The sequence below is a fragment of the Tamandua tetradactyla genome, chromosome 17 (assembly GCF_023851605.1).
Source record: "Tamandua tetradactyla isolate mTamTet1 chromosome 17, mTamTet1.pri, whole genome shotgun sequence".
In the NCBI taxonomy this organism is placed as follows: domain Eukaryota; kingdom Metazoa; phylum Chordata; class Mammalia; order Pilosa; family Myrmecophagidae; genus Tamandua; species Tamandua tetradactyla.
In genome coordinates, this window is record NC_135343.1 from 13,662,016 (window position 1) to 13,687,662 (window position 25,647).

Consider the following 25,647-nt stretch of genomic DNA (forward strand, 5'->3'; position numbering starts at 1 on the left):
AAATCTTTGCCCGGCAGAGTGAAATTTATCAGCCAAACACTTTGCATTTGTATATTTAGTAAGGGAAAGAAATGCACTAAAATCAAATTAATTTCAGTTTGACCAGTACCAATTATAGGGATAAAGGATATTAGATTTAATGGTCCTTTGTAGAGAATACTGAATCAGCTTCCCTGGCTTGCCTAACTCATGATAAATACTCAAATGTTTGACACTAAATGCTGACTAAATCTGTGCAGTTTGGCCTGAATTGACAGTCACTCAAATGGAGGAATCAACAAATCGGATTAGCACAAAAGAAAAAATTATTTTTTAGGAATTGTCAATTTGGGTTAATTAGGCAGATTCAATACAAATGGAGAAATTATTTGTACTGATAATACTGTGTCAGAATAATTTAGTAATTGGCTATTGCCTGTATTATATGAAGTCCAGTTCTCTTTGTGTTAGGATTCAAGGCCCTCTATAATTTGGCCCCAGCCTTTCTATCCAGTCTTGATTTTCATTCTCCTGTATTTGTGTGTTCAGTTTCTATTACTCATTTATTTATCCACAGATATTTGACTTGGAAATATCTTCTTCCCCTTTTCTGCTTAGGCCCATTTGGCTTAGACTTCAAGATGCAAATCAAGTATTTTTCTTTCAGTAGGAACACTCTTGCCCACCCCTCTATCTTTTTTCTCCCACTAAATTTCTACCAGTATTGCCTATGTCACTTATTTGACAATCTATTTTTGTATTGCTTTGTGACATTTCTTATATTCCTAGTGTATATTTGCTTCTGTCACCTAAACTGTATGGAAAATTCCTTGAGAATAGAGGCCATATCTTGTACATGTTTGTGTCAGACTTCGCATAGTAGGTGTTCAGTAAACTTTTTTTTTTCCACATGGGCAGGCACCGGGAATCGAACCCGGGTCCTCTGGCATGGCAGGCAAGCATTTTTGCCTGCTGAGCCACCATGGCCCGCCCTGTTCAGTAAACTTTTGATATATCTTGGAACTTGGAAGAAAAATAAAAACTTAATTAATTCTTTTACCTCTTGTTAACTTTTATTTTGAAGTACTTTCTAACATAGCTGTTGTAAGAATAATACTAAGAACTTCTGAATACACTTCATGTAGATTCACAATGTTAATATTTTGTGACATTTGCTTTTCATTCTTTTTCTACATATATTTTTATTCATTGAACGTTTTAGAGTAAGTTGCAAATACAATACTCTTTTCATGCCTCAATATGTCCGTATATATTTTTAAGAATAAAGAAATTCACTTATACAACCGTAATGCAGTTATCAAAATCTGAAAATTAACATTTGTACAATACTATTTTAAAATCTATAGATTTTATTTGAACTTAAACATTTTGTTTTGTATGCTACTTTTCTCTCCAGTCCAGAGCAGGATCATGCATTGCATTTAGTTTGTATCTCTTTTTGGTCTTCTTACTTTCTCTAACCTGGAACCTTTTATAATTATTTTTTTTCCCCTTTTAAGACACTGACATTTTTGAAGATCATCATCTGTTTATTTTGCAGAATATCTCTCAGTTTGGGTTTGTCTGATGTTTCACCACTATTAGATTTAGGTTAAGCTTTTTTTTTGCAAGTATACTATGAAAGTGATGTGTTCTTCTCAGTGCATCATATAAATGGGCACGTGATAGTCTTTGCCTCATTATTTTTATGGATTTAGTATAAACTTAAAAAGCAGACATTGTATCTAATAAATACGTTGTTCTAGTCTGCTAGCTGCCAGAATGCAATATACCAGAAATGGAATGGCTTTTAAAAAGGGGAATTTAATAAGTTGCTAGTTTACAGTTCTAAGGCCGAGAAAATGTCCCAGTTAAAACAAGTCTATAGAAATGTCCAATCAGAGGCATCCAGGGAAAGATACCTTGGTTCAAGAAGGCCGATGAAGTTCAGGGTTTCTCTCTCAAGTGAGAAGGCACATAGCGAATACAGTCAGAGTTTCTCTCTCATCTGGAAGGGCACATGGCGAACCTGGCATCATCTGCTGGCGACTTCTCCTGGCTTCCTGTTTCATGAAGCTCCCTGGGAGGCAGTTTCCTTCTTCATCTCCAAAGGTTGCTGTCTAGTGGACTCTGCTTCTCGTGGCTTTGTCATTCTGCTCTGCTCTCTCTGAATCACGTTTTATTCTCCAAAATGTTTCCTCTTTTATAGGACTCCAGAAACTTATCAAAACCCATTCAAATGGGTGGACACATGTCGTCACCTAATCCAGCTTAACGACCACTCTTGATTAAATCACATCTCCAGGGAGATGATCTGATAACAGTTTCAAACATACAGTATTGAATACGGATTATTCTGCCTTTATGAAATGGGATTTAGATTAAAACATGGCTTTTCTAGGGGACATATATCCTTCCAAACCAGCACATACGTTTATTGTTTATTTCTCTATAAGTATCATCCAGAAATGTAGAAATTTAATAGTTTAAGAAGTGGACTATTTGATAATTAGCTGAGTTTTTAATATACAAAAAGTCCAGATTTGAATAGTGTAGGCAGAGTTACTCCAACTATGTGTCTTTCCCTTTCCTTTCTCACCTGCTTAGCCTAGCAATTACAGGGTTCTTTTCATTTTTCAGTTCATTGAAAATGGATTGATTTATAAAAAAGGAAGCTTTGGACCACATATTTACTCCTTAAGATACTTTATTGATCTATTCTGATGAAAAAAATACACCCCCAAATTTAGTGGCTTAAAGCAATAATTGTGTTATTATGTCTCACAATATTATGGGTCAGGTGTTTGCGCAGGTCTTGGCTACACAGTTTTTCTTCTCCACTGAGGTTACTTGGTAGTTTTTGACTAGTTCATATAATCTCACTTACATGTCTGGTGCCATAGCTGGGATGAATGAAAGGCTGGGCTTAGTTGTACTAACAACCTGAGCGCCTATAGGTAGCTTCTCTGGCCTAGTAGTTTCGGAGTGGTTTAACTAATTAAATGGCAGCTCAGTATGAGAGAAAATATCCCAGGAAACCAGAGTCGAACCTGCCAGACTTATTAATACCTAGTCTTAGAAGCTATGCAATTTCACTTCTGAACGCTGTTGGTCAAAAAGCAAGTCACTGGGCCAGCCCAGATTTGAGGGAGGGGATTACACAATAGGAGGAATGCCAGGAGGTATGGTTCATTGGAGAGCCATCTTTGGAGACTGGCTATAACACAGGATCTAAGAATTTATAACCCTGTATAGTATATATAATTTTTTTTAAGAGAAATCATATTCAAGCCATATGATCCAAAGTGATCCTCATGAAATTCAGATACTTAATATATTTTGTCCTGTAAAAACTCTGCAAATTGTTCATGTTTTCCTTTAAATGTGTCTACTATGATATAGATTTTTCTTTTATTATGAAAAATTTTAAATACACAAAAGATGAAAAACTTTTACAGTGAATACCCATAGCCACCACCTAAATTCTACAATTAGCAATTTGCTGTATTTGTATTATCACATATCTACCAATAGTTTGCTGTATTGGAATGTCACATATCTATCTATCCCTCTCTTTGTCATTAATTTGCTTTAGTTTTTTTTTAACATTTTTATTAATGAAACAATATACAAACATTCCATATATGGCATACAATCAGTGGCTTACAATATCATCACATAGTTCTGTATTTTTCATCATGATCATTTTTTTTGAACATTTGCATCTAATCTGCCTTAGTTTTTTTTTTTTTTTTTTTTTTTTTTTTTTTAAAGACAGAGAGAAGGAAGGAAGGATAGAAGGAAGGAAGGAAGGAAGAAAGGGAAACATCTCCAAACATTTTCTTGCTTTATTGTATTTTGTTTTTCCGTTTTTGTTACATGGGCTGGGGCCGGGAATCGAACCGAGGTCCTCCGGCATAGCAGGCAAGCACTTTGCCCGCTGAGCCACCGCGGCCCGCCCCCTGCCTTAGTTTTTTGATGCATTTAAGGTAAGCTGCAGGTACTCAGATATAGTCTTAAATGATTTTTACTTCCAAACCATTTGCTTTACAGGATATTCAGAAAATATAAAAAAAAATTATTGCTTTATCTTCTCTCTTTGAGAGCTTATTTGCTGGGAACATTTCAACTTATTTATTACATATCCAGTCAAACTTTGGTTTGCGTTTTTACAGTCCTTATACCTGATAGTGTCAGTAAGATATTTGAAGGAACTGGAGAAAACAAATTATTTTTATTATAAAAGCAGTCATGCACAATTCCAGCATAAACACAGCTACTATCATCAATATGTTTCCTGTCCTTTTTCCATTTGTCCTTTTTCCATTAGTTACTCTTAGTTTATATGTTTTATTTTACATTTTAAAAGTATTTTAAAAGTATTTTTAAAATGTGTGAAGTTTTCAGATTATATGGCCCAATAATTAATGAGTGCTTGATATTTTACTGAATGGCTGGACCACAGTATTTTTTTAATGTTTTTTTAAATTGTGGAATGTAACATATATTTAAAAAAAAGCAATAAATTTCCAAGTACATTTTAGCAAATAGAGAACAGATTTAAAGTTTTATATGGATTACAGTTCGATGATTTTTCGTTTTTTCTTCTAGCTGCTCCAAGACACTGAAGACCAAAAGAATTATCAATATAATGATTCAGCAGTCATACTCATTTATTAAATCCTATCTTCTCTGTTATACTCTTCCTTCTCTATATTTTTCTTTCTTGTGAAAAATAACGTATATACAAACAAGCAATAAATTTCAAAGTACATCACAACAATTAGTTGTAGAACAGATTTTAGAGTTTGGTATGGCTTACAGTTCCACAGTTTTGGATTTTTATTTCTAGCTGCTTTAAGGTACTGGAGACTAAAAGAAATAGCAGTATAATGATTCAGCAGTCATACTCGTTTGTTAAACCCTACCTTCTCTGTATAACTCCACCGTCACCATTAATCTTTCTTTCACTCTTTACGGGTATTTGGGATATGGCCATTCTAACTTTTTCATGTTGGAAGGGGCTGTCGATAATATGGGATAAGGGAAGGGGGCTGTCAATAATATGGGATAAGACGATGGAACTAGTTAATGTTCTGGAAAGGCTTGCCCCTCTGCATTTCAGAACTTACCTGGTTCAGGAACCCCTCTGGAGGTTGTAGGTTTCTGGAAGGTTACCTAGTGTGTGGAACCATTGTAGAATCTTATATAATGCCCTAGGTATTCTTTAGGATTCGCAGGAATGGCTTTGGTTGAGGTTTGGCATGTTATGATAGTAGCAGTGTCTAACTGAAACTTGATGAGAGTAACTTCCAGAGTAGTCTCTTGACTGTATTTGAACTCTATCAGCCACTGATACCTTATTTGTTACACTTCTTTTCCCCCTTTTGGTCAGGATGGCATTGTTGATCCCATGGTACCAGGGCCAGGCTAATCCCTCAGAGTCATCTCCCATGCCATCAGGGAGAGTTTCATCCCTATGTGTCATGTCCCACACAGTGGCAAGGGCAATGGTTTCACTTGTAGAGTTGGGCTTAGAGAGAGAGAGAGAGAGAGGCCACATCTGAGCAACAAAAGAGGTCCTCTGAAGGTGACTCTTAAAGGTATGCCTATAGGTAGGCTAAGCTTCCCGCTGTATACATAAGCTTCGCAAGAGCAAGTTTCAAGATCAGAGAGGCTTGGCCTATTAATTTGGGTGTCCCTAATGTTTGACATAGTATCTGGGTTTTCCCCGTTGGTAAAGTTTAATAGTTCCAATTTTTTTCTACCATTCCTTAAGGGACTTTGCCAGTACTTTTTGATTATCTGCTTAATATGTTCTGGACCACAATTTTTATTTATTTATTTATTTATTTATTTTTATTAATTAAAAAAAATTAACTAACACAGCATTTAGAAATCATTCCATTCTACATATGCAATCAATAATTCTTAATATCATCACATAGATGTATGATCATCATTTCTTAGTACATTTGCATCGATTTAGAAAAAGAAATAGCAAGACAACAGAAAAAGAAATAAAATGATAATATAGAGAAAAAAATAAAAATACAAAATACAAAAAATATATATAAAAAACAAACAAAAAACTATAGCTGAGATGCAGCTTCATTCAGTGTTTTAACATAATTACATTACAATTAGGTAGTATTGTGCTGTCCATTTTTTTTTAAATTTTTTTTTTATTAATTAATGGAAAAAAAGAAATTAACCCAAAATTTAGAAATCATACCATTCTACATATGCAATCAGTAATTCTTGTTTTTTTTTTTTTTTTTTTTTTATTCTGTTGTCCACATCATTTATTTATTTATTTTTCATGGGCAAGAACCAGAAGTCCCCAGCATGGAGGGCAGAGCCAACATGGTCTGCCCTGTCCATGTTATTTATTTATTTTTTTTAAAATTTTTTTATTAATTAAAAAAATTAATTAACACAACATTTAGAAATCATTCCGTTCTACATATGCAATCAGTAATTCTTAATATCATCACATAGGTGTATGGTCATCATTTCTCAGTACATATGCATTGATTTAGAGAAAGAAATAGCACAACAACAGAAAAAGAAATAAAGTGATAACACAGAGAGAAAACAAAACTAAAAATAAAAAGTACAAAAATATATAAGAGAAAACAAACAAACAAACAAACAAAACTATAGCTCAGATGCAGCTTCATTCAGCGTTCCAACATAATTACATTACAATTAGGCAGTATTGTGCTGACCATTTTTTTTTAGAAATCATACCATTCTACATATGCAATCAGTAATTCTTAACATCATCACATAGATGCATGATCATCATTTCTTAGTACATTTGCATCGGTTTAGAAGAACTAGCAATATAACCGAAAAAGATATAGAATGTTGATATAGAGAAAAAAAATAAAAGTAATAATAATAAGAACAAAACAAACAAAACAAAACAAAACAAAAACCTATAGCTCAGATGCAGCTTCATTCAGTGTTTTAACATGATTACTTTACAATTAGGTATTATTGTGCTGTCCATTTTTGAGTTTTTGTATCTAGTCCTGTTGCACAGTCTGTATCCCTTCAGCTCCAATTGCCCATTATCTTACCCTGTTTCTAACTCCTGATGGTCTCTGTTACCAATGACATATTCCAAGTTTATTCTCTAATGTCGGTTCACATCAGTGGGACCATACAGTATTTGTCCTTTAGTTTTTGGCTAGTCTCACTCAGCATAATGTTCTCTAGGTCCATCCATGTTATTACATGCTTCATAAGTTTATTCTGTCTTAAAGCTGCATAATATTCCATCGTATGTATATACCACAGTTTGTTTAGCCACTCGTCTGTTGATGGACATTTTGGCTGTTTCCATCTCTTTGCAATTGTAAATAATGCTGCTATAAACATTGGTGTGCAAATGTCCGTTTGTGTCTTTGCCCTTACGTCCTTTGAGTAGACCCTAGCAATGGTATTGCTGGGTCGTATGGCAATTCTATATTCAGCTTTTTGAGGAACCGCCAAACTGCCTTCCACAGTGGTTGCACCCTTTGACATTCCCACCAACAGTGGATAAGTGTGCCTCTTTCTCCGCATCCTCTCCAGCACTTGTCATTTTTTGTTTTGTTGATAATGGCCATTCTGGTGGGTGTGAGATGATATCTCATTGTAGTTTTGATTTGCATTTCTCTAATGGCCAGGGACATTGAGCATCTCTTCATGTGCCTTTTGGCCATTTGTATTTCCTCTTCTGATAGGTGTCTGTTCAAGTCTTTTTCCCATTTTGTAATTGAATTGGCAGTCTTTTTGTTGTTGAATTGAACACTCTCTTTATAAATTCTGGATATCTTTATAAATTCTGGATACTAGACCTTTATCTGATATGTCTTTTCCAAATATTGTCTCCCATTGTGTAGGCTGTCTTTCTACTTTCTTGATGAAGTTCTTTGATGCACAAAAGTGTTTAATTTTGAGGAGCTCCCATTTATTTATTTCTTTCTTCAGTGCTCTTGCTTTAGGTTTAAGACCCATAAAACCGCCTCCAATTGTAAGATTCATAAGATATCTCCCTACATTTTCCTCTAACTGTTTTATGGTCTTAGACCTAATGTTTAGATCTTTGATCCATTTTGAGTTAACTTTTGTATAGGGTGTCAGATACGGGTCCTCTTTCATTCTTTTGCATATGTATATCCAGTTCTCTAGGCACCATTTACTGAAGAGACTGTTCTGTCCCAGGTGAATTGGCTTGACTGCCTTATCAAAGATCAAATGCCCATAGATGAAAGGGTCTATATCTGAGCACTCTATTCGATTCCATTGGTTGATATATCTATCTTTATGCCAATACCATGCTGTTTTGACCACTGTGGCTTCATAATATGCCTTAAAGTCCGGCAGCGTGAGACCTCCAGCTTCGTTTTTTTCCCTCAAGATGCTTTTAGCAATTCGGGGCACCCTGCCCTTCCAGATAAATGTGCTTATTGGTTTTTCTATTTCCAAAAAATAAGTTGTTGGGATTTTGATTGGTATTGCATTGAATCTGTAAATCAATTTAGGTAGGATTGACATCTTAACTATATTTAGTCTTCCAATCCATGAACACGGTATGCCCTTCCATCTATTTAGGTCTTCTGTGATTTCTTTTAACAGTTTTTTGTAGTTTTCTTTGTACAGGTCTTTTGTCTCTTTAGTTAAATTTATTCCTAAGTACTTTATTCTTTTAGTTGCAATTGTAAATGGAATTCGTTTCTTGATTTCCCCCTCAGCTTGTTCATTGCTAGTGTATAGAAATGCTACAGATTTTTGAATGTTGATCTTGTAACCTGCTACTTTGCTGTACACATTTATTAGCTCTCGTAGTTTTATTGTGGATTTTTCCGGGTTTTCGACGTATAGTATCATATCGTCTGCAAACAGTGATAGTTTTACTTCTTCCTTTCCAATTTTGATGCCTTGTATTTCTTTTTCTTGTCTAATTGCTCTGGCTAGAACCTCCAACACGATGTTGAATAATAGTGGTGATAATGGACATCCTTGTCTTGTTCCTGATCTTAGGGGGAAAGTTTTCAATTTTTCCCCATTGAGGATGATATTAGCTGTGGGTTTTTCATATATTCCCTCTATCATTTTAAGGAAGTTCCCTTGTATTCCTATCTTTTGAAGTGTTTTCAACAGGAAAGGATGTTGAATCTTGTCAAATGCCTTCTCTGCATCAATTGAGATGATCATGTGATTTTTCTGCTTTGATTTGTTGATATGGTATATTACATTAATTGATTTTCTTATGTTGAACCATCCTTGCCTACCTGGGATGAATCTTACTTGGTCATCATGTATAATTCTTTTAATGTGTTGCTGGATTCAATTTGCTAGAATTTTGTTGAGGATTTTTGCATCTATATTCATTAGAGAGATTGGTCTGTAGTTTTCTTTTCTTGTAATATCTTTGTCTGGTTTTGGTATGAGGGTGATGTTGGCTTCATAGAATGAATTAGGTAGCTTTCCCTCCACTTCGATTTTTTTGAAGAGTTTGAGCAAAGTTGGTACTAATTCTTTCTGGAATGCTTGGTAGAATTCACATGTGAAGCCATCTGGTCCTGGACTTTTCTTTTTGGGAAGCTTTTGAATGACTGATTCAGTTTCTTTACTTGTGATTGGTTTGTTGAGGTCATCTATTTCTTCTTGAGTCAAAGTTGGTTGTTCATGCCTTTCTAGGAACTTGTCCATTTCATCTACATTGTTGTATTTATTAGCATAAAGTTGTTCATAGTATCCTGTTATTACCTCCTTTATTTCTGTGGGATCAGTGGTTATGTCTCCTCTTCCATTTCTGATCTTATTTATTTGCATCCTCTCTCTTCTTCTTTTTGTCAATCTTGATAGGGGCCCATCAATCTTACTGATTTTCTCCTAGAACCAACTTCTGGTCTTATTGATTTTCTCTATTGTTTTCATGTTCTCAATTTCATTTATTTCTGCTCTAATCTTTGTTATTTCTTTCCTTTTGCTTGCTTTGGGGTTAGTTTGCTGTTCTTTCTCCAGTTCTTCCAAGTGGACAGTTAATTCCTGAATTTTTGCCTTTTCTTCTTTTTTGATATAGGCATTTAGGGCAATAAGTTTCCCTCTTAGCACTGCCTTTGCTGCGTCCCATAGGTTTTGATATGTTGTGTTTTCATTTTCATTCGCCTCGAGATATTTACTAATTTCTCTTGTAATTTCTTCCTTGACCCACTGGTTGTTTAAGAGTGTGTTGTTGAGCCTCCACGTATTTGTGAATTTTCTGGCACTCTGCCTGTTATTGATTTCCAACTTCATTCCTGTATGATCCGAGAAAGTGTTGTGTATGATTTCAATCTTTTTAAATTTGTTGAGACTTTCTTTGTGACCCAGCATATGGTCTATCTTTGAGAATGATCCATGAGCACTTGAGAAAAAGGTGTATCCTGCTGTTGTGGGGTGTAATGTCCTATAAATGTCTGTTAAGTCTAGCTCATTTATTGTAATATTCAAATTCTTTGTTTCTTTATTGATCCTCTGTCTAGATGTTCTGTCCATTGATGAGATTGGGGAATTGAAGTCTCCAACTATTATGGTAGATGTGTCTATTTCCCTTTTCATTGATTGCAGTGTATTCCTCATGTATTTTGGGGCATTTTGATTCAGTGCATAAATATTTATGATTGTTATGCCTTCTTGTTTAATTGTTCCTTTTATTAGTAGATAGTATCCTTCTTTGTCTCTTTTAACTGTTTTACATTTGAAGTCTAATTTGTTGGATATTAGTATAGCTACTCGTGCTCTTTTCTGGTTGTTATTTGCATGAAATATCTTTTCCCAACCTTTCACTTTCAACCTATGTTTATCTTTGGATCTAAGATGTGTTTCCTATAGACAGCATATAGAAGGATCCTGTTTTTTAATCCATTCTGCCAGTCTATGTCTTTTGATTGGGGAATTCAGTCCATTAACATTTAGTGTTATTACTGTTTGGGTAATCCTTTCCTCTACCATTTTGCCTTTTGTATTATATATATCATATCTGATTTTCCTTCTTTCTACACTCTTCTCCATACCTCTCTCTTCTGTCTTTTCGTATCTGACTCTAGTGCTCCCTTTAGTATTTCTTGCAGAGCTGGACCACAATTTTTAACTGTGCCACTTTTGGACAAATAAATTGCTTTCTAGTTGGGAAGAAGCTTTTGAACCAAGTGAATTATGATTGCTTGTATTCTAACATTGGTATATGAAAAGTTTATCCCACCCATCTGAAACAACCTTAAGTAACAGTTTGAAACTGGATGGAATGACAGAGAAACTAAGCAGTTAGAAGGAGTAATAAAAATAAATAGATTGACTCCATTCCTGGATGACTTTGATACTGCGTTAGGGCAAATGAGGAAGTTAGAAACAGATTTTATAATTTGTTTATATAGAATTGAAACAAATTTTATAATTCTAACTTTAATGAAACAGTTTTTTTCAGTTAAGTAAATTTTCATTTTTAACAGTATTCTGATGGTCTCATATTTGGGCTAAGTTTGAGTCAATTTCCTACATAAGTTTGCCTGCAAATTTAAACATATTACAAGTATTTGGTTAAACATAAAGGCTATATACATATATTTCTTGTGAGTTTTATTCCCACTTGTTATGGAACTTTCCTGATCTCCAGGAAGACTTTACCAGTTCATTACCACCTACTAATGTATAATTCCATGAAAAGTAGTTTCGAATATTTCTCCTAGCTTGAACATAGTTAGCTAATTAGAGAGGGATAATCAAATGAAATGAATTCTATAATCTTAAGGTTACAGAGTCTTGTAAAAACTAATTTGAGTCCTCCATAAGCAGTTGAATCTCTTACTATATTAAAAGATTTTTCAGAGAGAGAGGATGCAAGGATAGTTCAGTGGTACAGTTCTCACCTGCCATGCGGGAGACCCTGGTTCTATTCCTGGCCCATTTCACCCCCTTCTCGCAAAAAAAAAAAAAAAAAAAAAACCACAATAGTGCTGAAATAGGATAGTCACATGGAAAAAGAATGAAATTTGACCCCCACCAAAAAAGAAAAGATTTTTCAGAGAAAGCAGTTCTTGAATGTCAATATTCATTCTCCTTAGAATTAAACTTTGCTGCAAAAAAAAAAAAAAGCCTATCTAACCTAACCTATATTCTTCATGGAATAGATTTTCAGTCTTCTTTCCTCTTATTATTTCCACCTGGCCCCAGGTGGAAAAAGATGGTTACTATTTCTCATTTAGTTAATTTTAGATACTTGAAATTAACCTTTGTCTTTTATGCTTCACTGTGCTTGACTTAAGTTATTTACATAATACAGCCAGACCTTAACAGAGCCTTCTGTCCATAAAAAAAGATGCTCTCTGGAATTTATAAAATATGCTTCTGGATTATGTTTAGTTGTGTTGCTGTTTATATATATTCACTGTCTTACTGTGAACAGTTATTGAACTTCATTAATTTGAACTTCATTGCTTGATTACTGGGACTGTCTTTAAAACATATGTTCAAGTATCAGATCCATTGGCAAATATAGGGATACCTTGGAAATATTGCAAGTTTGGTTCCACATCATTGTAATAAAGTGAATATTGCAGTAAAGTGAGTCATACAATTTTTTTGGTTTCCCAGTGCATATACAAGTTATGTTTACACTATATTGCAGTCTGTTAAAGGTTCAGTAACATGATGTCTAAAAAATAATGCTCACACCTTAATTTAAAAAGGCTTTATTGCTAAAAAAAATGCTAACCATCATCTGGGGTCTTGCTTCAGTGTTGATGACTGCTTACTGATCAGATGGTGATTACTGAAGGTTAGGGTAACTGTAGCAATATCTTAAAATAAGACAAAAATGAAGTTTGCTATAGTGATAGACTTTTCCTTTCATGAAAGATTTCTCTGTAGCATGCAATGCTGTTTGATAGCATTTTATCCATAGCAGAACTTCTTTAAAAAATTGGAGTAAATCCTTTCAAACCCTAAAACTGCTTTATCAACTAGGTTTATGTAATATTCTAAATCCTTTGTTGTCCTTTAACAATGTTCATAGCATCTTCACCAGGAGTAGATTCCATCTCAGTGGATCATCTTCTTTGCTCATCCATAAGAAGCAACATCTCATATGTTATTGTTAAAGTTCTTCATGAGATTGCAATTGTTCAGTCACATCTTCAGGCTCCACATCTAACTTTGTTCTCTTGCTATTTCCACCACATTTGCGGTTACATCCTCCGCTGAAATCTTGAACCTCTGTGTCATCCGTGAGGATTGAAATCAACTTCTTCCAAACTCCTGTTAATGTTGAATATTTGACCTCCTTCCATGAATCATAAATGTTCTTAATGGCATCTAGAATTATTTCCAGAAGGTTTTCAATTGACTTGGCCCAGATACGTTAGAGGAATCACTATCTATGGGCGCTATAACCTTAAAAAATGTATATCTTAAATAATAAGTCTTGAAAGTTAAAATGACTCCTTGATCCATGGGTTGCAGAATGTATGTTGTGTTAGCAGGCATGAAAACATTAATCTTGTACTTCTCCATCAGAGCTCTTGGATGACCATGTTCTTTGCCAATGAGCAGTAATATTTTGAAAGGAATCTTTTTTTGCTTAGCAGAAGATCTCAGCAGTGGGCTAAAAATATTCAGTAAACCATGTTGTAAACAGATGTGCTGTCATCTAGGCTTTGTTGAGCATAGGCAGAATAGATTTAGCATGATTCTTGGGCCCTAGAATTCTTGAATGGTAAATGAACATTAGCTTCATCTTAAATTCACCAGCTGCATTAACCCCTAAGGGGAGAATCCCCTTATCCTTTGAAGCTTTGAAGCCAGGCATTGATTTCTCCTCTCCAGATATGAATGTCCTAGATAGCATCTTCCTTCAGTAGAAAGTTGTTTAATCTGCATTGAAAATCTGTTGCTTAGTATAGCCATCTTCATCAGTTAATTTAGCTAGATCTTCTGGGTAACTTGCTGCAGTAAATGTAGAAGCATCAGCACTTGCTGTTTCATCTTGTACTTCTATGTTATGGAGATAGCTTCTTTCCCTAAACCTCATACACCACCGTCTGCTAGTTTCCAGCTTTTCTTCTGTAGCTTCCTCACCTCTTTTAGCCTTCTTATAATTGACAAGAATTGGGGACTTGCCCCAGATTAGGTTTTGGCTTAAGGGAATGTTGTGGCTAGTTTGATATCAGCAATCGGCTGTTTCGCTTTCTTATCATTCATGTATTCACTGGAGTGGCACTTTTAATCTCTCTCAAGAACTTTTCCTCTGTACTTACAACTTGACTAACTGGTGCAAGAAGCCTAATTTTTGGCTTATCTTGTCTTTCAATATGCTTTCCTCACGATGTTTAATCATTTCAGCTTTTGATTTAAAATGAGAGACATGTGCTCTTCCTTTCACTTGAACACTTAGAGGCATTGTAGTGGTTATTAGTTGGCCTAATTTCAATATTGTTGTATCTCAGTGAAAAAGGAGGCCTGAGGAGAGGGAAAGAAGCCAAGGAATGGCCAGTTAAGTGGAGCAGTCAGAACACAGACAACATTTATCAATTAAATTTGCTCTGTTTGTGGGCATGGTTTGTGGTACTCTAAAACCATTATAATAGTAACATACCATCAAAGATCACAGATCGCTATGACAGATATAATAATGAAAAAGTTTGAAATATTGTGAGAATTGCCAAAATGACACAGAGACATAAGGTGAACACATGCTGATGGAAAAAGGGCACCAATAAACTTGCTCAATTCGGGATTGGCACAAACCTTCAATTTGTGAAAAACACAGTATCTATGAAGTGAAATAAAATGAGATATGCTTGTATAGCAAACTGCCACACCATAGAAAATGGTCTGGATTTTATTTGACTTTTGAATATGTTATTTTGGGGAAGATGTGAATACTGGTCATTTCACTTTTGGAAAGTCTGTAGAATGTTAGATTGATCCTGGGATTCATATATGACTCTGTGTTAGATGTAAGTGGTCTCAGAAGTTTTCATACTCCTTTGCAAAATACATTTTAGACATCCATGTTTTCTTTACTTCAGAATTACTACTTGGATCGCTCTTATTTATGGTGCCTCCTTAACCTGTCCAAAGAGAATAGAGCAGTGTGAAAGAAAGAAGAATGAAATTTGCTTTATCATATTTACTTTGGTGCCAGCCTTTCATATGTTGTTCCTATCCAAACAGAATAGTAAATTCTGTACTAGGGGTACATGAGTACTCTTTTAAAATTGAAGATGCTTTACTTTAAATAAGAATATTGAGTTTTGGATTTTAGCCAGTAGTGTGATAGTGGCCTCTCCTTTGTTTTTTTCCAACGCCAACAAAAACTCTTAATAAAGCTGAATAATGTTTGGTATGCATTTTTTCAAAAATTTAACTGAGACATTTGCCTGTTTCATCAGTGACGTTATTTAAACACAGATAATGAGGAACTCGCAGTGAATATATAGAAACAAGTGACCTCTAAAGCAATTGGAAGTTTAGTTATAGACTTTGAATTGATTAATTATAGGAGAAAGGCATCACATGAGGAAGAACTCCTTTATATGGAAATTGATATCTTTGAAAAGGTCTACCTTAAAGTTTCCAATTTTTAATAATCTTTAGCTTGCTTTAGTTTTCACGTTTGATTTTTCTTTTAGCTTTTCATAAATTAGAAAATTATGGGCGGGCCGCGGTGGCTCAGCGGGCAAGAGTGCTTGCCTGCTATGCCGGAGGACCCCGGTTCGATTCCCGGCCCCAGCCCATGTAAGAAACAAACAAACAAACAAAATAGAATAAAACAAGAAAATGTTTAAAGATGTTTCCCTTTCTTCCTCCCTTCCTTCCTTCCATCCTTCCTTCCTTCTCTCTGTCTTTCCTTCCCTTTAAAAAAAAAAAAAAAAAAAAAAAGAAAATTATACATTGCATTTAACATAAACATTTTTTAAAATCGTAAGGTTTATATGTGTTTTGTGTTTTTTGTTGTTGTTGTTTTTGGTTCTGGAATATTTGAAACCCCTTGCAGCTAAGAGTAGCTGCATCAGAATTTCCATGTAAGAAGGGCCTAGAGGTGGCAATTTGTTGGGGTGGGAGATATCTTGGAGATTAGTTTTGAAGGTACTATTGAATAATAAGCATGCTATTTTTGTCCATGTGTTATAGGAAAAGATCATTCAAAGCCACAGAGTTCTCCAAAATGTTTTTATTCATACATATACATACATGATGTGTATGACTGAAAAATATCAATTGTCCCTATCAAAGATATGCTTAGCCAATTGAAACAAGTTATTTGTTCTTTGGGTGTCTTTGGTAGGGAATCTGGTAGAGGTCAGTAGAGAAGGGTAAAGAAGGTAAAGCCACCCATTAGCTGTACTATTGGCAGAAATCAATTTTGTTCATTTATGTTGGCACCCTTTACTTAGGTTACTATATCTCTAACTTACACAGCTCTAATAGCCTCTTATCTACTGCCCTGCTTCTGGTCTCATCTTTCACAAGCCTAGCCTTTGCCTAAATTCATCCTCTACTTAACTGTCTAAGGGTGAGCTACTTATGTTGCAGATTTGATCTGGTGACTCCCCTGCTGTCTTGCAAGACAGTAGTCTTCAGAGTGAAATGCATAATATATTAGTGGTGTAGAAAGAAAATAGTAGAATCTAAGATTGATTGACTGATTGATTGATTACATGGGCAGGCACTGGGAAACTAAGATTTATTTATTTATTTTTTTACATGGGCGGGCACCGGGAATCGAACCCGGGTCCTCGGGCATGGCAGCAAGCACTCTTACCGGCTGAGCCACCGTGGCCCACCCAAAGATTTATTTTTTAAGCCTAAAATACAGGAAAGAAATTATACCTTACCAGTATTGAATAGAATAATTATAACATAAGCCCCTTCCTTCAGTCTGTGTCATGAAGGAAGAATGGGAGTTCCACAGTTGAAAGGGAGTTGAGAATGGGGCATTCTCTTTGATTCATTCTTATTATAGTACAGTATATTGCCTGTTATAGCCTGTTAAATAAACTTATTGGTTATATTATCTGTTTTCCATAGAACAGATTAAGGTCTTAAAGAGATTTCTTCAAAGAAACCATAGATTTAAAATAATGTTGATAAATCAAGGAGAGGAAAGCACTTTGTTAAGAAAATGACATAACTCATCTTTCTAATATTAATTCAAGTTTTTTGTCAGCTATATTACATTTTTAAAAACAATGATCTAATTATGTCTGATAAGAAATCATCCTGCCTGAAGACAAAATTATTGAGAAGATTTCATTTGAAATATGAATGAACCTGAAAATATATTCTACTTTTAAGTATCAAGCTATTGTTATTAGCAAAGTATCATTTATCTTTATTAGATACTTTTCAAATTTCTATATTTTTAATGTGCATAATATATTAGTGTAATGGTATGTGTATGAAAATACGCATTTATTGGGAGCGTGACCTCAAAATTTTAAAACCCTTTTATTGCCCTATAACACATGTAACCACCATCCAAGTCAAGAAAGAATATATCCAGCACCCTTGAAGACTTTCCCCTTGTACTTCTCCCAATTACTACCCACTCGCACATTTCCAAAATTGCTATCTTGATTTTTAACCACATAGTTTAGTTTTGCCTGTTTTTTGTACTTTAAGTAAATGGAATCATAGCATATGTGTATTTTTGGGTATGGTTTCTCTTGCTCAATCAAAATTATGTTTGTGGGGTTCATCCACGTTATTTGTGGCTATAGTTCATTCACTGTCATTGCTGAAATATATTTAGTTATATGAGTATGCCACAATTTATTTGTCTATTCCAATATTGATGGGGATTGTCACCTTTGGTCTGAGTGTGCTTGTTTTTAGACTTTCTTCTCAGTTCCATTGGTCCGTTTGTTTATCCCTGTCTTTTTCTGTTTGTTGTTAGTGTATAGAAATACAGTTAATTTTTGTGTATTGACATGTATCCATCAACCATATTAAACTCACTTGTTAATTCTAACTTGCTCTCTGTGTGTTTTGGTGCTTTTTATATACATAATTATATTGTCTGTGGATAATGATAGTTTTATTTCTTTTTTCCAACCTTTATGTCTTTATTTTTCTTATCTTATTGTACTAGCTAGGACTGCCAGTACAGAACCAAGGTGATGAATAGGCATCCTTGTTTTGTTTCCCACTCAGAAGGATAGCTGTCAGTGTTAAATATGATGTTTGCTGTAGTTTTTTTTTTTTATCTGACTGTTCTGCTTACTCCAGGACTTAGTAGCATAAAACAAATGTATGTATAGATTCTGTGGATTAGAAATTTAGACAGGGCACAGTTTGGAAGCCATGCTTCTACTCTTTGTTGTCTGGACATTGGCTTTGAAGATGTGAAGGCTGAGAGAAGAAATCAACTGAAGGCTCATTTACTCATATGTGTCTGGTTGTTGGTCTGTGTGCTGGTTTGAAAGGAAGTATGCCCCCTAAGAAAAGCCATGTTTTAATATGGATCCCATTTCTTAAAGGTAGAATAGTCTCTATTCAATGCTGTGTATTTGGGACTGTGATGGGATCATCTCCCTGGTTGATGAGATTTAGTTAAGAATGGTTATTAAACTGGATTAGGGGATGACATGTCTCCACCCATTTGAGTGGGTCTTGATTAGTTTCTGAAGTCCTATAAAAGAGGAAACATTTTGGAGAATGAGAGACTCAGAGAGGGCAGAGAATGCTGCAACACTACAAAGCAGAGAGTCCACCAGCCAGTGACCTTTGGAGATGAAGAAGGGAAATGCCTCCCGGGGAGCTTCATGAAACCAGAAGCCAGGAGAGTAAGCTAGCAGATGACGCCGTGTCTGCCATGTGCCCTTCCAGCCGAGAGAGAAGCCCTGACTGCGTTCGCCATGTGCCTTTCCAGATGAGAGAGAAACCCTGAACTTCATTGGCCTTCTTGAACCAAGGTATCTTTCCCCGGATGCCTTTGATTGGACATTTCTATAGACTTGTTTTAATTGGGACATTTTCTTGGCCTTAGATCTGTAAACTAGCAACTCATTAAATCACCCCTTTTAAAAGCCATTCCGTTTCTGGTATATTGCATTCTAGCAGCTAGCAAACTAGAACAGTCTGTATCACATGGGATGCCATAATTCATAAATACATGCATGTTTACACACATATGTACATGTATGTATATATATATATGTATGCATATGTCTCTATCAAGCTAAAAAGAGAGGCACATATGGAAAATATGAACTGCCACAATGCATTTTTGTCAGATTAAGGTTGAGTTTCTTTTTACTCATAATGTTCTAAAAGATTTTATTATGAATAAATGTTAAATTTTATCAAATGCTTTTTCTCCATTGAAAGAAACACAATTTTATTTTCTGTTAATGTGATGAAGTCCATAGAATTGATTGGAATAAATTCACCTTGATTTGGTATATTATCCTTTTTATATATTACTGCATAAATTCAATTTGGTTGTGATTTATCTTTTATAAATTGCTGTTTGTTTTGCTAATGTATTCTTTAGGAGTTGTGTGTCTTCGAAAACTTCTTACGTCACTTTTATATCCTACCATTGGGCCTAATATGATGTTGGGCGTATGGTAGATGTTTTGAAATTAATTTTTCTGACTCTCAGTCAAATCTTTATCCACATTATTAAATCTTTGAATGCTGTGGTATTCAAATTTTTAAAAATATGCTCCATTGCGGAAATTTTAGGAAAGGTTTTATGAAACTGTAAACACACCTGTTCTTTCATAAAACTCTGACTAGTCTTGTGTTTTTCTTCAGAAGTAGTATGTTTCTTATCTTTGTTGTAGATATTTATCAATTTTAACAGCTTGAGGAACCTACTTATAAATAATTCAAAGATTCTACTCTCTGAAGCAAGAAGTACCATGGAATGCCAGATTCTCTAATTTGGGGCTAAAAAACATTTCAAGTTCTCATCCTTATTTTCTTCTTACTCTTCTATCTTTATAGCTCTGGAGAAATCATCATGAAATTAATACCACCTACTGTGATTGGAGAAGAGAGTTTTTCAGTCATATCAATAAAAATAACTTTGTCAATAAAATTGATTTTATCCTTTGAGAAGAGATAATTAAAAAATTATTTTATATAATTTTAAATTATAGATATATACTTGCTCATTTTAACAAGTCAAACTTTGCACAAGATAGCCTTTGTAACAGTTTAGTTTATGTTCTTCTACATCAGGGGTTGACATACTACCGTGCTTGAGCCAAATATACTGGTTTTGTACAGCCTGTGAGCTAAGAATTTTTAAATTCTATTTTAAATAGTTGGATACTATTTCATGTCACATGAAAATTGCATGAATATTTAATTTGTATCTATAAACAGAGTGTTACTGAATCATAGCCATGCTCATATGTATAGGTATTAATGTGTGTGGCCTGTTCTGTGCTGTAACAGCAGAGTTGAGTAGATGGGACAGAAACCTTTTGGCCTGCAAAGGCTAAACTGCTTACTAGAAAAAGTTTGTCAAGCCCTGTTCTGCATGTGCATGCATGTTTTGCTGTTTCTTTTTTTAAAAAATACACTATATACAATGTTGTACGTTATCTTTTGATTATTGGAAATTAGCTATTTTCACTTATCCACTGCTCATAGGTAGTCTTCTACATTAATATATAGAGAGGTAAGGTATTCTTTTAATAACTGCACAGTATTCTATATTTATGTGCCATATTTCATTCATCTGATCCAATTCTGATAAACCTTTAGGTTTCTTTCTTGTGCCCTCTTCCCCCCATTGCACTTCTGTCATAGAGAATGTATACATATTTTTACACTTTAGTAGCTATTACTAGATTATTTTTCACAAGATTTGTAGCAGTTCACATATGCAGTAGCATAAATGCCTGTGTCCCACCATCTTGGCCAGTATTTACTATTGTTATTCTTTTTATTTTGCCTATAAGATCAGTAAAAATACTTTAACTTGAAGTCCCTTGCTGACTCACATGAGCATGCTTTAAAAGTGTGGAAGTTTAATCATTATCTAACTTTTTTTTTTTTTTTTTGCTTATGTTTTAAGAGATCTTATATTTCAGCAGCCACAAATCACAGACCTTACTATTGGTACCATTTTGCCTTTTCTTGATCTCAGGAAGTAAACATTTTTAGTCTGCTCCTATTACAAGAGCACCATGTGAGAGATTCTGACATACTCCCAGATCTCTCATAGTACATGAAAAACATCCTCACTAACCCACATCCAAATATAGTGAGTAACATACTTTTTTTACAAAGGCCATTACATTTTCATTAATCTTTGGTCAATTTGAGTAAATATGGATAATAGTCTCTTAAGCAATGCTGGCTCTAGGCTACTTATGAAAAAGTTGAAGTTGCCCTTAGCATTCTAGCCTCTCTTTTTTTTTTTTTTTGCTTCCCTCATTTGTACTCTTATTTAGACGAATCTTCTGCCCTTTTCAGATACACAGTAATGCCTATGTATGCTCCATTCCATTCATTTATACCTTTGGGAAAATTTAAATGCTACTGTAACTTCTAAAGGAATATACAGAATGAAAGTTTTTGTTGCTTGGACTGCATGAGGATTTTTTTATAGCAGCTTTATTGAAATATAATTCACATACCATACTATCTACCCATTTAAACTGTACCATCTGGTGGTTTCTAAGATATTCACGAAGTTGTGTGACCATTACCACAATCAATTTTAGGACATTTTCAACACTCCAAAAAAAGAAAAAAGAACCTGTTGCTCTCTAGCAGTACTCCCAAACCCCTTCAAGCCTTCCAACCCTGGCAGCCACTAATCTGTGTTCTGTCTCTGTGGATCTGCTTATTCTGTTCATTTCATAAATGGCTGAGTAATCTTCCATTGTATGGATATATCATATTTTGCTTATCTCTTAATCAGTTGTACTGTTTTTTTCCCATCGATAGTATATGAGGGACCCAATTTTTCACGTCCTCACTATCAGTTGTTCTTAATCTGTCATTTTGACTGTAACCATCCTAATGATGGGAAGTGCCAATTTGTATTATCTTCTTTGGAGAAATGTTCATTCGGATCTTCTGCCCATTTAAAATTGGGTTGTTTGTTTTACTGAATTGACAGAGCTCTTTATGTATTCTAGCCATAGGTCTCTTATCAGACATATGCTTTGCAAATATTTTCTCCTATTCTTTTGGTCATCTTTTCACTTTCTCATGCTGTTCTTTGAAAGTGGAAGTTTTAAATTTTGATGAAATCCAATATCCATTTTGTTCTTTGTTGTTTGAGCTTTAGGTGTCATATTTAAAAAGTCATTGGCTAATCCAAGGTCATGAAGATTTACTCCTATATTTTCTTCTAAGAATTTTTTTAAATTTTAGCTCATATGTTTAGGTCTGTGATGCATTTTGGGTTAATTTTTTGTTTATGGTGTGAGGTCCAACTTCTTTCTTTTGCTAGTGGATATCCAGTTGTCCCAGCACTATTTGTCAAAAAGACTGTTCTTGGAGGGAAGGCCAGATATTCCAGCAGTCACTGGGGGGCCTATTTGTCTGAAGGCTGTTAGGAATCCTGAATGTTGCTGCAAATTAGGAGACAAAAAAACATCTTCTCTCTAATCCCTGTGAAGCAGGGTGGAGGTGGGAAATGAGACAAGAGGCAAAGGCAAAACTGGATTAGACTAAATCTGCAATGAAAGGAAGCTTTGTAAATCCTGTGGGGACCAAAAATTTGTGACACCTGGCAGGTCCTCTGGAGGCGCTGACACAACAACGGTTAGAAGGGTTTCCTTCTGATGGCATCAAACAGACCTGAGGCCTTTCTGGAGCCAGCAGATGCTCATATGTCACCAGAGCTTTGCAATTTACGTATTTTCTTCTCCAAAGAACCCTGTAGAACAGGGAAGCCAGCTGGGAGCTGGAGAAGAATTGTGACATTAACAGAGGGCTGGGCCTGGGAGGGCCTGCCTGGAAAGGACCACACAGCTGCAGGACCAGCTTCTCCCGTGACCTGGAGTAAGTCAGAAGGGTGCATCCCTGTTACCCACATGGTCTCAAAGGAGAGGGGAAATGGTGGATTTGGAATTTCAAGTAGACTAGGCAATGACAGAACCTCAGAGTGTAATTGACACCCTTAAGTTTTCCATTAAAAAATTACTGAGATGTCTTTATTCTGCTTTTATTTCCTGACCTCATGCTCAAATCATGGGATCCCTATATCATAGAACTTGCCTACCAAGCCACCTTACTTTTAAAGACAGTGTCCCTTACAGTAACATCCACATCAACAGCAGCTATCATTTCATCCAGCTTCTTTCTGCTCTCAGGACCAGGACTAGGGGGGTTAGAATTTAAGGGCTATGCACAAACTCAGTAATCACAATAAATAATAATTTTTTTTTCTTTTTTTTTTATTAATTAAAAAAAGAATTAACAAAACAATTAGAAATCATTCCAATCTACATGTACAATCAGTAATTCTTAATAACATCACATAGTTGCATATTCATCATTCCTTAGTACATTTGCATCGATTTAGAAAAAGAAATAAAAAGACAACAGAATAAGAATTAAAACAATAATAGAAAGAAAAAAAAACAAAAAAAACAAAAACAAAAAACCTATACCTCACATGCAGCTTCATTCAGTGTTTTAACATAATTGCATTACAATTGGGTAATATTGTGCTGTCCATTTCTGAGTTTTTATATCCAGTCCCGTTGTACAGTCTGTATCCCTTCATCTCCAATTATCCCTTCACTTTTTTTTTTTTTTAATTAACGGAAAAAAAGAAATTAACCCAACATTTAGAGATCATACCATTCTACATATGCAATCATTAATTCTTAACATCATCACATAGATGCATGATCATCATTTCTTAGTACATTTGCATTGGTTTAGAAGAACTAGCAACATAACCGAAAAAGATATAGAATGTTAATATAGAGAAAAAAATAAAAGTAATAATAGTAAAATCAAAACAAAACAAAACAAAAACCTATAGCTCAGATGCAGCTTCATTCAGTGTTTCATTTTAACATGATTACTTTACAATTAGGTATTATTGTGCTGTCCATTTTTGAGTTTTTGTATCTAGTCCTGTTGCACAGTCTGTATCCCTTCAGCTCCAACTGCCCATCATCTTACCCTGTTTCTACCTCCTGCTGGACTCTGTTACCAATGACATATTCCAAGTTGATTCTCGAATGTCCGTTCACATCAGTGGGACCATACAGTATTTGTCCTTTAGTTTTTGGCTAGACTCACTCAGCATAATGTTCTCTAGGTCCATCCATGTTATTACATGCTTCATAAGTTTATCCTGTCTTAAAGCTGCATAATATTCCATCGTATGTATACACCACAGTTTGTTTAGCCACTCTTCTGTTGATGGACATTTTGGCTGTTTCCATCTCTTTGCAATTGTAAATAATGCTGCTATAAACATTGGTGTGCAAATGTCCGTTTGTGTCTTTGCCCTTAAGTCCTTTGAGTAGATACCTAGCAATGGTATTGCTGGGTCGTATGGCAATTCTATATTCAGCTTTTTGAGGAACCGCCAAACTGCCTTCCACAGTGGTTGCACCCTTTGACATTCCCACCAACAGTGGATAAGTGTGCCTCTTTCTCCGCATCCTCTCCAGCACTTGTCATTTTCTGTTTTGTTGATAATGGCCATTCTGGTGGGTGTGAGATGATATCTCATTGTGGTTTTGATTTGCATTTCTCTAATGGCCAGGGACATTGAGCATCTCTTCATGTGCCTCTTGGCCATCCGTATTTCCTCTTCTGAGAGGTGTCTGTTCAAGTCTTTTTCCCATTTTGTAATTGGGTTGGCTGTCTTTTTGTTGTTGAGATGAACAATCTCTTTATAAATTCTGGATACTAGACCTTTATCTGATATATCATTTCCAAATATTGTCTCCCATTGTGAAGGCTGTCTTTCTACTTTCTTGATGAAGTTCTTTGATGCACAAAAGTGTTTAATTTTGAGGAGTTCCCATTTATTTATTTCCTTCTTCAGTGCTCTTGCTTTAGGTTTAAGGTCCATAAAACCGCCTCCAGTTGTAAGATCCATAAGATATCTCCCAACATTTTCCTCTAACTGTTTTATGGTCTTAGACCTAATGTTTAGATCTTTGATCCATTTTGAGTTAACTTTTGTATAGGGTGTGAGAGATGGGTCTTCTTTCATTCTTTTGCATATGGATATCCAGTTCTCTAGGCACCATTTATTGAAGAGACTGCTCTGTCCCAGGTGAGTTGGCTTGACTGCCTTATCAAAGATCAAATGTCCATAGATGAGAGGGTCTATATCTGAGCACTCTATTCGATTCCATTGGTCGATATATCTATCTTTATGCCAATACCATGCTGTTTTGACCACTGTGGCTTCATAATATGCCTTAAAGTCAGGCAGCGCGAGACCTCCAGCTTCGTTTTTTTTCCTCAGGATGTTTTTAGCAATTCGGGGCACCCTGCCCTTCCAGATAAATTTGCTTATTGGTTTTTCTATTTCTGAAAAATAAGTTGTTGGGATTTTGATTGGTATTGCATTGAATCTGTAAATCAATTTAGGTAGGATTGACATCTTAACTATATTTAGTCTTCCAATCCATGAACACGGTATGCCCTTCCATCTATTTAGGTCTTCTGTGATTTCTT

At 35.1% G+C, this 25,647-nt stretch overlaps 1 protein-coding gene and 1 long non-coding RNA gene across 2 annotated transcripts in view; one reads left to right on the plus strand and one right to left on the minus strand.

Annotated features, from left to right (window-relative positions):
- The window catches only part of EML4 (EMAP like 4), a 209,929-nt gene that overhangs the window by 36,069 nt on the left and 148,213 nt on the right, over positions 1-25,647 (plus strand). The window lies entirely within an intron of this gene.
- Positions 14,854-25,647, minus strand: part of LOC143660740 (uncharacterized) — a 79,609-nt gene continuing 68,815 nt past the window's right edge. The window contains exon 4 of the long non-coding RNA XR_013164222.1: positions 14,854-15,086. This is a non-coding gene — a long non-coding RNA (uncharacterized LOC143660740). The remainder of the gene's footprint in view (positions 15,087-25,647) is intronic.